Below are 16,608 nucleotides of genomic sequence, written 5' to 3'. Positions count from 1 at the left end.
GATATTTTTGGTATACATACACATAATATACCAAATACTACAGTCAAGCTAATTAACATGTCCATCTCTTCCCATAATTACTTTCTTTTGTGTGTGTGGTGAGAATACTTAGGATCTACTCTCTTAGCAAATTTCAAGTATACAATACAGTATTATTAACTATAGTCCCCATGCCGACATTAGATCTCCAGAAGTTACTCATCCTGCACATCTGAAATTTTCTACCCTTTGGCTAACATTCCTGGTAACCACCATTCCAATCTCTGTTTCTGTGATTTCAACTTTTCTACTTCCACAGATAAGTGAGATCATATAGTATTTTTCCTTCCGTGTCTGGCTGATTTTACATAGCATAATGTCCTCCAGGTTTATTTATATTTTTGCCAATGGTAGGATTTTCTTCCTTCTTAAGATTAAATAGAGTTGGGTGAGGTGGCCCACACATGTAATCCCAGCATTTTGGGAGGCTGAGCTGGGGATTGCTTGAGCCAAGGAGTTCGAGGTTGCAGTGAGCTATGATCACAACACTGCACTTCAGCCTGGGCTACAGAATGAGACCTTGTCTCTAAAAATATAAATAAATAAATAAACAAATAAATAAAATTTTAAAAATAATTTAAAATGTTTGAAAAAAAACTAAGTACTATTCCATTGTGTGTGTGTGTATATATATGTGTGTGTGTATAACTATCCATTCATCTATCAACAAACAGGTAGTTTCCTTATCTTAGCTATTGTGATTAGAGGTGCAATGAACATGGCTTTGATTAATCCAACTGTGGAGATTCTAAAGGAACCACCCTTATTTCAGTGAGGGGCTATAAATGCAGAAGCCACACTCTATTAAGGAATCTAAAGATCCTTATGTGTGAGACTAAGCAATATTTTTTACAAATGGAGAAGATATGGCTTTAATTTTTGTAGTCTTTAAGAATGTTGGCCTTTAATTTCTTTAGATTATAATATTAAAAGGGATTTGAATTTTGGACTTGATTGCTCTCTAGGAGTTTAATATTAGGAGATAGTTCAAATTCAAACTTGAGTTATTCTTATTGCACTGACATTGTATTTTAGGTTGTATTGGTATTATTTGGGCATGGTGTATAACTTCTGATGAATTCTATTGGGCATCTTGGCCAGTGACAATCTGAGATAATATATAGAATAAGGAATACATTTCAAGCCTAGAGTATTTACTTAATACTTAGGTAAATACTTGTCTAAGTATTAAGAGGTTTAAGTATTAGAGTTTACCAGGGCAAAGATTAAACTGTATACCATGATCCAGACAGTATACACAAGGAAGAGGGGGTTGATATGGAGAGAGAAACCTCACAAAGGCAGGAGTAGGACTGCCTTGAGACTACCCAAGGGAACAGCCTAAGCCCTGGTAGACCACTAGTCTAATTACAACCTAATAGTTTAAGAAAACAGAATCTTGAGAGTGTTAGAGGAGACCTTCTGTATTCTTCATGTTTTCAAAAAGGGAGAAGATTTCCACTACTCTACCCAGCAAGAAAAAGTTGGGAAGAACGTGCCTCTCTTTGCCCACCCCATCGTGTTTGTGCGATTGGGTTTCAAGGTTTAGAAACCTGTGGCTCAGTCCCGTCTGAGTTGTTGTTTTCCTGCATCCACCCTTGTCCTTTCTTCCCTACTGAGCTCATGGAGGTTAGGGGTCAGGTTTATCTACTTCCTGGAGGCTGTTTAGAGAACTGACTTCTTCTTTCCTGACTCCTGGAGCCTAATGGATGTGAGAGAGGGACTCTGGGTTAAAGAGGCTTCTCTGCAGACTCTCTCACTCCCTTGAGAAGAGGCCCCAAGGTCTAAATCTGGGAATTGAGAATTCCTTTGTGGCCATGGGCCCAGACCAATAGTTTCAAAAATGGCTTTATTTGCCATCATGCTGATATTTTGATTTTCCTATTATCTGACTCCTTGATTCCAAAGTTGAAGTGGTGGTGGTAATGAGAGAGATGAGATGAATTATCACCTCTAAATTCTCAAGAAGTATTGGCAAAAGAAACACTCACTGATGCAGTAAAAGTTTCCCTGGAAGGATCTGACAAATCCCAAGGCAAAGCCAGGACTGTTGGGGAAGAACAGAGTTGCAGAAGAGAGTGAGGGATCCTTAGAGAAAGAAAGATGGATTTTACCATGTCCCCTGGGGGTGGATTCTGTACAGACTGATAGATAACTCAATAAGAAAAGCCAACAAACACTTTGGACCACAGTCTGAAGCAACGTGTTTTCTGTAGGTGTCTAATGATAACATTTTCTTCCTGGTGATGTACTGCACCATCACAGCTTCCTAAACATCATGGGAATTGTTAAGAGGAGGCATACATATGAGACATTTAGGAAACATCTATTGAATACATACATGACAGCGAGGATTTCTATCTCATAGACTTAATAAGAGATCCAGCACACTAAAGGGACACTTTGAGGAAAAAAGGGCAAAACCAAAATCCTATCTCGTCAATCTGAAAAAATTATACATGGGAGTCACATAAGCACTTAGCAGAAATAAGCAAATGTGGAAGGAAGTACTACTAATAGAAGATCATTGGAAAGGGGGAAAATAAATAAATATATAAAATATATTCATGTATATGTAGTATATAAATATATACATAATATTATATATAATGTCCCTCTTAAATAACTTGATACCTTCATATTAAATGACATCTCCATATTAAAGTCTTTTTTCTAAATTGTTTCATCACAATTTTAAACTAAGCCTGAGGAAAATGCCCTAGAATGACCCTGGTGAAACTACAAATAAAGGAAAATTCAAAGTATTTCCCTTGTGTTAAATGGAAAATTGTTAGGGATGAAGATGCCAGATTGAAAGATGGAAAGAGAAAAAAATCTAATCAGGAAATGCAAAAGCTAAAGTTTTAGCAAATTAGCTCACCCTGATGACTCATCCCAGATGTATTAAGTTCACATTTAACAGCCTCTTCATTGAAGATACTAAATACCATCTGTCTCTTGCCGATGAGTTAATGTTAGTCTTAAAGCCTTAAAGTTCACATTTCCTAATTCTTTTGTTTGGAAATAAATAACCTTTATGTTGCAGTGGGAATGTAATTTTTTTTTTTCCCAATTGAGAGGAATAAATACAAAAATTCCAAAACGAAGCTCTCAGGTTGTGAAATGTTCTGTGGGTCAAAGACGCCTGGCTCTGTGTACAAGCTGCCTCGCCTGGATCCGTCCCTGGGATTCTTTTTAGGATTATGTTACTTGCCTCTTTAGCCAAATCTCAATTCTTCATTCAAGTTGGGCCCACATGCAAAGCTGAAATGGGAAATACCTGTCGGGCCTCAACCTTGATTCTCAGAAAATGCCTCCAAGGGCAAAATAATAGCCCTTCCATTTATTCCGACCTTCTTTCCTCAACAATGTTTTTCTTTTTTAGTAGAAAAATGCTATTTGGCTTGTGCCACAATATTTGGCCTTGCACATTTTGGGCACTTCAAGGAGGAATAGGGAAATAATGAAGACGATTCACCGATAATCTTCTCTATACAAATACAAGAAGAATCATAAGAGGGAGAAAAAACTGGCTGTGCTTTTGAGATCCCAGGGACCAAACTATATATCATAAAAACTGGATCTAATCCCAAGATTTGGTTTCAGTTCCAGCCCAGTCACTAAGTCACCAGTGACCATGGGGAAGTGATCTCATCCCCTGGGCCCCAGTTTTTCCTTCTTCAAGTGATGGGATAGGACCGAAATTGTCTAAGGCCATATATCAATTGCATTGATGCAGAATGCTTGGATTAAAAAAAAGAATTTTTTTTTTTTTTTTTTTTTTAACAAACCCTCATATTACTTGGTGAGCGTGGTGAGCTCAAGACAAATACTTTGAGAAATTTTGTTCCAGGCTCTCTACACTTAAATTCTTTGCATTCTAGGCCTCCCCAAATTAAGTCTCAACGTAGCTTTTCAATTTCTACTTCCACTTCTTCCCCGCTCCTGGACTTTTACTTTCCTGCAAATATCTCTTATATTTCTTCTCCTTCTTTGTTCATGCTGTTCTCTCTACTATTCTTGCCTTCTACCTCTGCTTACCAAAATCCTACTTCAACCTGTAATCATAAATGTATTTTTTCAATATGTTCTTCCTGCTGTCCCCGGATTTTTCTTTCCTAGCAATTTAATGTATTAATATGTTCCTCCAATCCTGGGTTTCTTAACCTCAGCACAGTTGACATTTGAACCTGATACCTTTTGTTGCAGGGCGTTGTAGGGAGAGGCCTGTCCTGTGCATTACAGGACGTTTAGCAGCATTTCTGGCCTCTACCCATTAGATGCCAGTAGTACTTCCCTCTCCCTAAGCAGTGAAGATTGAAAATGTCTCCAGAGATTGCCAAATGTCCCCTGATGGGGTAAAATCACCCTTGGTTGAGATTCACTGCTCTAACCCTCTATTCTATCCATAGTATAAATGGGTTCAAAGTCAGGCAGTCCTGAGTTTGAATCCTGGCTCCATCACTTGTCACTCTGTGACCTTGAGGAAGTTACTTAACCTCTCTGAGCTTTAGTTTTCTTACGAACAACGTGAAGTCAACAGTTTCTGGCTAGCAGAATCCTTGTGTGGATATGAGTTTTAGAAGAGATTCAGACATAGTTGGGATTGTTTGACGATCTTTGAGAAGATCATTGGTTGCAATGACCCTTAGGAATTTTTAAGAGATACCTGCTTCTCAAGGAAGGACTTGAATGCTTAGCAACAACTACAACAAAATATTTGTGTAGGGACTACTATGTACCTACCAATGCTCTCAGCACAGGTATACATTATATAAATTAAAGTAACTTGTAACAAAACAATGGCTGGAGAGTGAGGATTGATTCTGATATTTTGGTAATTTATATTCAGTCAACAGTGGTCACAGCTTCCAGTCACTCAGGCCTGGGTTGTTAGGAGGGAGAGGACTGTGACTAAATGCTTATAGAACAGTTTTACTAAACACTATATTATTCGTCACCCAACTTTCACTGCCATGGACCCCTCTCCTACCCCCAAACAAAGGGTATGGAATCATATTCTCCTCTACCTCATCAAACTTCTGAGTATATTTTGGCAGGAGGAAAGCTCAAATGGAGAGGGATGGTGAGCAGTGGCTGAGGAGTAGCAGCTCCCAGGAAGAGCACTCTTGGTGTTGCAATCTTTGAATGACGTCTTGGGCTCCACGGTGCAGCTGGACAGACAGATGTGTACAGATGGATGGCCGCAGCGGTGGAGCTGCAATGCCCAGCGGAAGCAGCAATGTCCAGCACTTCAGAAGTAGCACTGCCTTTCCTGGGCGGCACTGGTGGCCTCTGGGGCGAAGCTGCTGGGCCTCCTGCAACAGTGATAAAGTCTCCAGCAACCTGTGGGGAAAGGCCTTGCAGAAGACACCCTGGAAACTGAGAACAATTCAGGAGGCCGGCCAGCAGTGAGAGGTCCCACATCCACTGAGGCGAACAACAGTGCCATGGGATGTAAGTTGTTTCAAGTATCAGATCCACAGACATTATGTACTGAGCCACACCACTTTTGTACTCTAGAAAATATATAATGCATGTAGTATTGCGGGTTTCTTCCCTTTGTCCTTGAGACAGGTAGAGTGATTCTGAAGCAGCTGAAATCGCCCACTGTCTTCACTTGTTCATAGGGCCAATCTTGCTTGAGAGAATTTTGTTCATTATTTCCATTGCCTATCAAGCACGTGGCAAAAAACATGTATTTAGAAATGTTAAGTGATTTATGCTAAGCAAGGAGGCAAGTGTATACTCTGAGTGTCACTTCACATTGAGCTTTGTTTTGAGTTTCTAACCTTCAGTGCAAAGATGACCTCAGTGACAACACTGTGACTCACGTACACACCTGTACTAAAGAAGTTGCCCTGTGGCCTCTAGTTGTTACAGTGTTCCTGACTGGCTTTAGAAAAAGTTAATGACTTTACCCAATGTCATTAAAATTAATGACCATACTATCAATAAAGAGAGTAATTATCAATGTCATTAAAATAAATAACATAAAAGGCCATGGCAGACTCAGCCATAGCATCTGAGCATTCACATACCTTTTACCCGGGTCGACCAGTGCAATTTTATTCAAATACAATGATGTGTATTGTTATGAATGCAGTTGATTAGATATTTCTGGCTTTCTGCCTTCTGGGTTCATGGTGGGACTGCATTTCTTGCTCCCCTTCTTCTGACTGAGCTGGTACCAGATAACTAGTGTTGGCCAATGAGTTGTGAGTAAAAGTGATGTGTGTTACTATCATACTATCATATTAAATTGCTGGTACAAAACCATTCAAAGATCTCTTTCCTTTTGCCAATAATGACCAGGCAGGGACTGCCTCATTGGGCTAGATCCTTCAGTGAGGATGATACAGCACAAAACCTACAGCCAAGCCACAAGGGATGTATAGTACAAGTGAGAAATAAATGTTTGTTTTAGGCCATTGATATTTGGGAGGACAGGACTGTCACCGAAGCACAACCTCCCTCGTACTGAATGATGCATGCTAGGAATTACAACCCAGCAACCTCTCTCCCTTCAGTGAAAGCCCCAGAACAGCCCCAAATTCTGTAAAGCAGAATTCAGAATCTTTTATTTTTCACTCTTGCATCTACATCTAATTTCCACTGACCGCACTGTAGTTGCCTAGATATTAGAGGGTCTGGGAAATTTTCCATTCTCAGTTTTTATCTACCCTGCATATCCTCATGTAAGGGAACATGTGTTTAAAGATGACAGAGACCCTGGAGCACATTCAGACCACTGGTGTTAGGAACCTTGCATTATACCTCCATTTGCATAATGATACCTTGCTAGGACACAGTGACTTGTATTTACTTCACATAGATTATCTCATTCAACGGGCTGATAGTTTTAATCTGACTGGTTTGGCTTTCATTACAAAGGGAAAGATCACAAAGCCATTTGGTGTAAAAAGGTGGAATCCTTCCAGATATTTTGTTCCCTCCACCTGGTTCCAAGCCCATGCTTAAATGCAGGGTGGGGTAATGATACCAGACGCTGCAACCCAGAGCCTCAGCAAGGGATCACTATGTTGTAGTATTTGGAAATCACTGGTGATACACCTCCTCCCAAACCTGACCCCAACCTCCTCCTTCTAACCAGGTAGGTAGTCCAATTTAATCTCTCATAACATTCATGAGCAAAATGAAAATGTATATACTTTTGTCCCTAAGCTAAAGAGCTCACTTAAGAGATTTATAATACAGGCCCGGTGTGGTGGCTCACTCCTGTAATCCCAGCAGTTTGGGATGCCGATCACCTGAGGTCAAGATCACCTGAGGTCAAGAGTTTGAGAACAGCCTGGCCAACATGGTGAAACCCCGTCTCTACTAAAAATACAAAAATTAGCTGGATGTGGTGGTGCGTGCCTGTAATCCCAGCTACTTGGGAGGCTGAGATAGGAGAATCCCTTGAACCTGGGAGGCAGAAGTTGCAGTGAGCTGAGGTAGCACCACTGCACTCTAGTCTGGGCAACATAGCAAGATTCTGTCTCAAAAAAAAAACAAAAAAACAAAACAAAACAAAAAAACAGAGAGAGAGAGAGAGATTCATGATATAGTCCTAGAATTTGGAATTAATCTGAATCAGCAGTTTCCAAATACTGGTCCACATGCTGCAAGTGCAATTTCTTCTTTTGCATTCTTCCTTGCTTCCTCCTTCTGTTCTCTAGTAACTATTCACCTCTTCCCTTTCTTGCCTTGCTTCTTCTCTTCATTCCTGTCATTCATATTATGGAATATAGTTTTCTGGGCCACAGCATGATTTGTAACATGGGAGGGTGATCCACTTGCCTACCTAGCACAGTGTCTGTTTCACAGGATTCTTTACAAACAATTATTTGGCCTTTGTTTGAATGTCCAGTGCTCCTAGGTTTTTAAAGGAGCCCATTCTACTTGGTATTTTTAGTAGTTACATAGTTTTCCAGTTTTTAATATTAACAAATTGGCAAAAGCAAGCAGGCTATTCTGTGTGAGACTCATCTGCCAAGTAACCTCAGTATGTCACTTTCCAGGAGCAAATAGCTCATGCATCTCCCACTCCCAAGTAATGATTCTCTGATTTTTAAAAACCACAAGGGCTCAATATCTGAGACCACTCCTAAGGGTTTTAGCATGCATTTTGCATTTCAATAAACTAATAGGAAGCAGGCTCCAAATTGGATGTGGTATGCAAGAAAGGGCAAGTTTTGAAGTTCTAAGAGCAAGACAGTTGGCAGCTGTTCTCTGAAGTTCTCTGCTTCATCTCAGAAAGGGCTTTTGGATGGCCTGTGACCATACAATTCCACCAGATGATCTGCTCACTGGCCTGCAAACACCCTGGCCTCTCCATCCTCAATATTTAGCTCCTGCTATTCCCTGTGCCTACAACTTTCCAGAACTTTTCCTGTATCATTCATCTGGGCTTCTGCCTTATATTAGAATTGTCAGGCCTCTGAGCCCACGCCTGCACATATACACCCAGATGGCCTGAGGCAATTGAAAACAACAAAAGAAGTGAAACAGCCAGCTCCTGTCTTAACTGATTGACCAACATTCCATTATGACTTGTTCCTGCCCTGCCCCAACTGATCGATCAATCGACCTCGTGACATTCTTCTTCTGGACATTCTTATTATCTCCCCACCATGTACCTTGTGAGCCCCCTCCTCTGCTAACCATAGATAACCACCTTTTACTGTAATTTTCCATTACCTACCCAACTCCTATAAAGCAATCCCTTCCCCATCTCCCTTCTCGGACTCTCTTTTCGGACTCAGCCCACTTGCACCCAAGTGAAATAAACAGCCTGGTTGCTCACGCAAAGCCTGTTGGTGGTCTCTTCACTCGGATGCACTTGACAAGAATATCAATATTTTTGCCTTCACTTCCTACTCAACTTCATAGCAATACTAAATTCTTATCAACGTGAAAGCAAGAACTACATGTGACTTATTTTAAAAAAATCTTCATCCAATTTCCAGCACAGTGCCTTGGGTTCAAAATGGGCTTTCAGGGCGGGGCACGGTGTCTCATGTCTGTAGTCCTGGCACTTTGGGAGGCTGAGGTGAGACGATCTCTTGAGGCCAGGAGTTTGAGACCCACCTGGGCAACATAGCAAGACCCTGTCTCTACAAATAATTTTTTAAAAAAATACCCACACACCTGTAGTTTTATATACTTGGGAGGCTGAGAAAGGAGGATTGATTGAGCCCAGGAGTTGGAGGCTGCAGTGAGCTATGGTCACACCACTGAATTCCAGCCTGGGTAACAGAGCAAGTCCCTGTCTCTTAAAATAAAAATAAATGGGCTTGCAGTACCAGGAAAAAAAAGGGCCATTACAGTTTGTGACCTAATTCATTCAAAGGGGAGGTCACTCACAATAGGAATTTCACACAAAAGAAGGAAGCACTCCATCACACATTGTAATTGAAAACTGTGGCTCAAGAATCAGCTGGACAGTTTGCCCTTCTAAAGCAGAAATGTTTAGGCAAAGAGGACAAGCTGATTGAAGAGGCAAAAACGACTGCTGAGGAGTGACGGAGGAGGAAGATATGTAGGAACTTCCCTGAAGCCCTTATGTCACTGACTTGCCAATAAATTGGTTTAAACAACAATAACAACAACAACAAAAGCAACATGTCCAGGCCTAAATCTGATCCTTCCTTCAGACACAGTTACACCAGCATGTAGGCCGGGAGGCCCATTCTGTGCCCTCTGGTATGACCTTGTAGGGCAGGATCAGCAATGAAATCCTGCCTAGAGGAAACAAAGACCATGTGTAAACAGTTCACCTCCACTCCTGAACTACAACACTGTTTGACATAGTTTAAGAGTGACGTTGACCTTCTTCTGCTGGCTCTGGAGCTAGCCAGGGAAAACAGCAAGACAGGAATGAGAGGAATGAGAGTTAGCAGGTTACTGGTCTGCAAGATGTCCTCAGGGGGGTTTGGGGTTGGTGCAATGGTGAGGGCAGCCAGGGAAGCTCCTAGGCCTATTGTCTTCTGCCAGTGCCCCTGCTAATCGCTGAGAAAACTCCCCTGAGACACATGCAAAGATGAAGTAGGTAAAAAATCATCCACATCTCTGCATAAGGCAGTTTTGCCACTGAAGGTGTTATTTTTTTACAATTGTCTAGTTTAATATCTCTTTGGTAATGACGGATGTGCAAGGAGTGGCAGGAAACTTTACCTAATGGTGGCAGGACAGGGTGAGTGTGTGTGTGTGCGTGTGCGTGTGTGTGTGTGTGTGTACGTATCCACCATGCCCAACACATGGGCCCCTCGAGAGCTTCCTCACCTCTCATTCTCCTTTTCAGAAAGTTCTAGACCTGTGAATAGCACATTATGCTATGTTGCTTTATTGGATCACTGTCTATAATGACATAATTCACATACTAGCTTAATCTTTTAGTAATTCAGGATAAGCCTTTTTCTCCCTAAATAGTTGTTAATATCTGGAAGGCTTTACAGCCTTTTCTAGATCTTTTGTGCCCTTTCATGCATGGCATAGTTCTGGGCATATGGGGACTACTCAGCGGATATTTGTGAATAGGCTCATTAAGCAACTTTATTACCTGATATTGATAGAATTCTATAATTTTCACTACACTATGACGTTGAAATGAATCCTAAGGGCTTATAGCCAAATCGGGAGAGACTGTGCACAGCAGCCCACTTCTTATGGCATTCTTTGTGTGCGTATAAGTGGACACGCCAGGCTGTGCTGTTGAGTAGATGCGCAGGAGTGGCTGGATGGACTGCCTGGTGACTTTTTCCTTAAGCACTCAACCGAATTGTCTAACTCCTAAGTGGGTGATGAGGCAGGAGAATAGTGTCTGGAGGCAGGGAACCTAAGGCTGTTTCACGCTGACTTCCTAGAACTAACTTGAAAGGAAAACCCTAACTTTCCACGCCTAAGTAACAAAAGGACCAGAGGCTACTCCCTTTGACCTTTTCTGCCAGGCAGATGAGAAATTGGCTGTCCACCATAAATCAGACTGATTGCAGGTCTAGGCTTTTTTCGCATAGAAATATAACTTTGTAACTTTACCCTAGCCTCTGTTGGCTGTTTTTTTGCAACCAATCAGATGTTTGCACAGGAGTGTGACCTTTGTAACTTCATTTCAGTCTCTGGTTGGCTGCTTTCTGCAACCAATCAGAGTGATTGCCGGCTACCACTTCATTTACATGAGGTGAGCATGAAGTTGCCAATGGGAAACTTCTAGGGGGTATTTGGACCCAAGAAGATTTCTGTATCTGGGCCCTTGAGCCACTGCATGGGTCCGCTTCCACACTGTGGAGTGTACTTTCGTTTTCAATAAATCCCTGCTTTCGTTCTTTTGTTGCTTCATTCTTTCTTTGCTTTGCTGGGCGTTTTGTCCGGTTCTTTAAAATGCCAAGATCCTGGACAACTTGAAGTCACAACCCTCTACCAGTGACAGTGGCATATGTTTAATGTAAGCACAATGTTAATAAGAACTAACATTTATTGAGCACTTATTATGTGCCAGACACATCCCAAGCTCTTTCCATTAATTAAATCCTTGCCACAAACCCTGTTGTTATCCTTGTGTTAGAGATAAGAAAGGCTGCCCAGCTCCTGACTTCTTGTGAGGTGCATGCCTGTCTTTGAACCCAGGGAGCCTGGATTCCGAGCCCCAGCTTTTAATCCCTGAGCTGTAGAAGAAAAATACATTTGCTCATGTTCGTATGTTATCTCTTGATCTGTCTCGAATAGATATGAAAAAAATTTTTTTTTTAATTTTGTTGTGCTCTCTCACCATAGTGTCAAGCAAGTATAGGGCCAGTGTTGGGCACCGGCTTGGGATGTAGAGCTGTTGTTCAGCAGCTTGAATCTATGCACACAGAAAGCATGCTCAGAAAGGAACATATTACCCATTAAAGACGAAATGAGGCTAATGGCCTGCTTTTGGGAAAAGACAAAATGTGGTCACAATGAAAGAATAGGGACATGACCATAATTAATGAAGTAATAATCACTTTTGAGCTTAAATAAGACCTAGTTCTTTAATTACAAGTGCTACCATTTGAAGAGAGCTGGCAGGGCCCCTTGGCCTGTGGTCAGTATCAGTAAAACTGTTTCATCTTAATGTTGCAGTTATGCTTGATCAATTTATCTGCCATTTCCAAAGAACTTATGAGGTTTTCTTCTTCCTGTGTTTGTGCTTTCAATTGGTTTTAATCAGAGGCGAGATGCTGATTCAGCTTCTGGTTTGAATTTATTCAGCTGGTGCAAAGGTTCCGTGACAGGATTGCATTTACATTTTTATCACTGTCTCTTAAACCTGAATAATTTATCATGTTCTTGCCAGCCCTCCCCCAGTCATCGTACAAAACCAGAAAGGAGTTCTCGCTTTTATAATCAAACTTATTTTGGATGTGCCTGGGTTTTGTCATGGACTTCTGACACCCTCTCTTTTTCATCAGGGCGAAGTTTACGGGAAAGCACTTTTTTTTCTTCCTGCTGATTAATTCAGCTTAGATTTGTCAGAGGTTTATTTGTATGGACTCCTTGTCAAAGCACGTGGATTCTGCAACAAATTAAACTGGTTATTAAGCTAAAGATTTCTGGTTAAGAATCTGTTGTGTACCATGGAGTCTTCTTTCCTGGACAATTTCACTATTTAAATGTGGGAATGATCGTCTTGATATAACCAACAAATTATGTTCGTGGAAAGAAATGCTTCCCATCATGCCAATAACTGAGATGTTACTGGTTATATACACATATACATGCTCAGGCATACACTGGTGTATCAGACCTGAATAAAATTATTCCATCTCTTTGTCTGTTAAGAAAAAACAGAAATGAATAAATGCATGACCATGCACACACACAGCTATTCAAGTCAAGGCATTTTAGTGTAGGATGTTAGAAATACATGAATGTTTCCTCGAACTGGAAAAAACCCCGCTTAATTTATTATTTTATGAAAAGATGCACCTTGGGGCCCATTAAAGAGCTCCTTTTGTATATTTAAAATGGATTTTTGAATTACCAAAACCTTAAGAATTACTCTGTCTCTTTCAGGGATCTGCTTTAGGGCTAAGGCATATTGGGATTTATGACTCTAAGAGTGGTATTAAAATATTCAACTGAATGTTAGCTGATATGTTTCCTTCCCCACCCCAGGCCGCAACTTTCCCAGGGGATCTGAAGCCTGTAGAACATTGGGCTGTAGAGATTTTAACTTCCCAGTTCTAATAGGTTTCCAGATGGAAAATTATATTTCTTTCTGGGAGAGATTAACGAGTGAACAACAATGGTGTCATGGTTAATTTTATGTGTCAACTTGGTTAGGTTATGATGCCTAGTTGTTTGGTCAAACACCACTGTGGATGTGGCTATGAATGTATTTGTGGGTGTGATTAACATTTAAATTAGTAGACTTTGACTAAAGCAGTTTCCTTTACTCAAATAATGCAGGTTAATATGGGTAAGTCTCATCCAATCCTTTGAAGGCCTGAAGAACAAAGAGTGAGGTTTCTGGAAGAAGAAAATTTTACCTCAAGCCTGCAATGTAGAAATTCCGCTTGAGTTTCATGCCTGCTGGCCTGCCCTGTGGAATTCGGAGTCAAGAAGGCAATATAACTTACCTGCATGTTCAGCCTGCTGACTTATTCCACAGATTTCAGACTTGCCAACTGGCACAGTTGCATGAGGAGTTCCTTAAAGTCTCTCTCTCCCTACCTTTTCCCATCCCTCCTTTTGTTCTGTTTCTATGGAGAACCTTGACTAATACAAATGGCAGTCAGTCTTCCTGCTCAGCACCCCCTGAGAAATGATATACCTTGTGCCAGCAAAGAAGTCTGGGGTCTCTCCCCTCAACATACTGTCTTTCCTTTTAATGAAAATGTTTGGTGTACTTTTCTGTTGTCATATCTAAACTGCAATTTGTAGCAGTTGATTTTCAGTGGGAAATTGTGAGATTTTTGTCATTTCCTAGGACAAATCCTGACATCTTTGAACTCTGTTCCCATACCACCTCTTCCATGAAGCCTTCCCTGAGAACACTCCCCATCACTTTCCTAAGGCTGCATTGGGTTTCCCTCTTCTATGTTCCCATAGTACCATCTACATGGATGTCCTTATCACTGTGTTTAGCATGTTGTATTATAAATATTTTATGTATGTCTTTTTCTTTCACTAATCTGAGCTCTTTAAGGCTGGGATTAGATTTTATGTTTGTATCCTTGGTGGATAGCATAGCATCTGCCTAGAGTGGGTGGACATATATTTTTGCTGGACAAATGAATGAATGAAAGGAAGGTTTTCTATTAATGTTTCCATGTAATCTCTAGAAGATTCTCTCTAAACTCCTGGGATGGATTGGAAAGAGCATAAACATTTAAGTCAGATAGAAAGGTCAGGAGTTGGAGACCAGCCTGGACAACATGGCAAAATCCTATCTCTACTAAAAAAAAATATAAAAATTAGCGAGACGTGGTGGCACATGCCTGTAATCTGAGCTACTTGGGAGGCTGAGGCAGGAGAATCACTTGAACCTGGTAGGTGGAGGTTGCAGAGAGCTGAGATCGCACCACTGCACTCCAGCCTGGGTGACAGAGTGAGACTCCATCTCAAAAAAAAAGCAATGTCCTTGTTCCAGTTACCTCACTTTCTAACCGTGAGCTAGTCTTTCAACTTCTTAGGCATTCCTTTTTGATTCTGTAAAATGGAAATGATAAATTCTACCTGCCTTATTGGATTATCATAAGAATTAAGTGATGTAAGTGATCTGATATTCCAGTAAATGAGAGGTGTTATTTCCTCCTTCTACATCACTAAGCATTTGTTCCAGAACACTTATTTTAAGTTTCCTGAAGTTGAATCTGGAAAATAAACCAGTGATCTCTGGTTGTGCCCTAAGTTCCTACATCTTCCTTTTCTTACTAAGAAGAGGACATGGGCACACTGGGTCCTGACTCAGCTCTGGTTCAGAACAATCTCTCATTCCAACTAAAGAAGGCTCCCTGGGGTCTCTCACTTGGGCCACCCAACTGAGTGCCAGCAGTGTCTAATTTTCGAGGCAGAGCAATTATTTTGTTTGCTCTCAGAGATCCCCTAGATGAGTGATTCTCAGTGTGGGAATGATTTTGTCCCCTTAGGGGACATTTGGCAATGTCTGGAGATATTTTTGATGCCACATCTGGGGTTGGTGAAATGCTACTGGCATCTAGTGTGGAGAGCCAGAGATATTGCTCAATATCCTACAATGCACAGCCCATCCCTAAACAACAAGGAATTGTCTGATCCGAAATATCAGTAGTGTTGGGGTTGAGAAACTCTGCTCTAAGTAATACAAAATTGACACTGTTATCTTCAGTACATAAAGGAAGATGAAACAAGTCACAACTATACATCAAAAGAAAATTCCCTAGTAAATGTATTCATCTGCCTTTCTATTTTATTTCCAGACTTGACCACTACTTATTTATTCTCACTCTACACTAACATCATTATCTTAAATAATAGAGTTGTGTTACTGTAAAGCTAGGTGATATGAAACAAGGAAGCAGCTGTCTTTAGCACGCCTGGCTCTGCAACTTTCTAGTCATGTGACCCTGGGCAAGTATTTTAACTCTTTCAATGCTCAAGTGCTGCATCTATAGGATGGAAATACTAATATTATCTATTTCACAGGAGTCTTGTAAGCATTAACTGAGATAGTATATGAAGAGTGCTTTTGCACCGAGTGAACCCTCAATCAACTGTACTAGTTTGTATGCCTGGAAGAGCTGCTATATAGGATCAGAAAGAAAAATAAGGTATGGTGATTGCTCATTAGGTGAGAAGTACAGTCTGGTCAGCGGGCACTCAGTGATGACCTGTGGGTGCCATTGTATGGACTTGCCTCCTATGTCCAACACAGTGAGGATGCGTCATCTCTAGAAAAGGGAGATTTAGTCAGGTGAGAGCCACATCAGTACAGTAATATTTTAAAGGGCTGAGGAAAAAGGTAGAACATGGAGAAAATAATTCCTTTTTCCATTCCTATCACCAGCAGCACACCCACATTCCCGTATTCTAATGATAATCAAAAATCCAGAGTGGGAGATTTGCTTAGTAACAGAGTCAACACGGTGGTGTTATGGAAAAATATTTTGTTCAATCAGCAAAAATCACTTGTCAGTTAAACCTCTGGAGCCATGATCCTGTTACTGATTGACGCTGAGTAATGTTTCTCTTGGGCTTCTGGACAAGATCTGAGCTGCAGAGTAGGGCAGTCATGTAAATGTGCCTAATTGGTCGGCGTGAAAAGCTGTGGGCACTCAATCTGTCCTCGGGTTTAGGCTTGCCCAAGGGCAATTATAGGCAAATTAAAGGACAATTTTGTAGATAAATGACATCAGGAGTACATAACACTTGTCTGGTAACTATTGACTAATAACACCTACTCTGTATCAAAGCACAAGATGGATAGGATAAACTCTGGAATTTTATTTTTGCCAAGGGATTATTGTTAATGCTCATCATAATTCACAGATTGTCATGGCTTTCTTTTTGTTTGAGATATGTAAAAACTGTGGGGTGGTGAAAATAATCAGAAAACATCTA

At 40.8% G+C, this 16,608-nt stretch overlaps 1 long non-coding RNA gene across 3 annotated transcripts in view; it reads left to right on the top strand.

The window, feature by feature from the left end:
* The window catches only part of LOC129031468 (uncharacterized), a 150,166-nt gene that overhangs the window by 92,702 nt on the left and 40,856 nt on the right, over positions 1 to 16,608 (top strand). For 2 of the 3 annotated variants that reach the window (XR_010122881.1, XR_010122880.1), the window contains one exon: positions 5,100 to 6,243. The exons of the other annotated variant lie outside the window; for it this stretch is intronic. This is a non-coding gene — a long non-coding RNA (uncharacterized LOC129031468). Of the gene's footprint in view, positions 1 to 5,099; positions 6,244 to 16,608 lie in introns of those variants that run through there. 3 annotated transcript variants of the gene reach the window in all.

The sequence above is a fragment of the Pongo pygmaeus genome, chromosome 11, assembly GCF_028885625.2.
Source record: "Pongo pygmaeus isolate AG05252 chromosome 11, NHGRI_mPonPyg2-v2.0_pri, whole genome shotgun sequence".
Classification (NCBI taxonomy): domain Eukaryota; kingdom Metazoa; phylum Chordata; class Mammalia; order Primates; family Hominidae; genus Pongo; species Pongo pygmaeus.
Note: the sequence above shows the minus strand (reverse complement) of the source record. Positions and strands in the feature narration are given on the sequence as shown.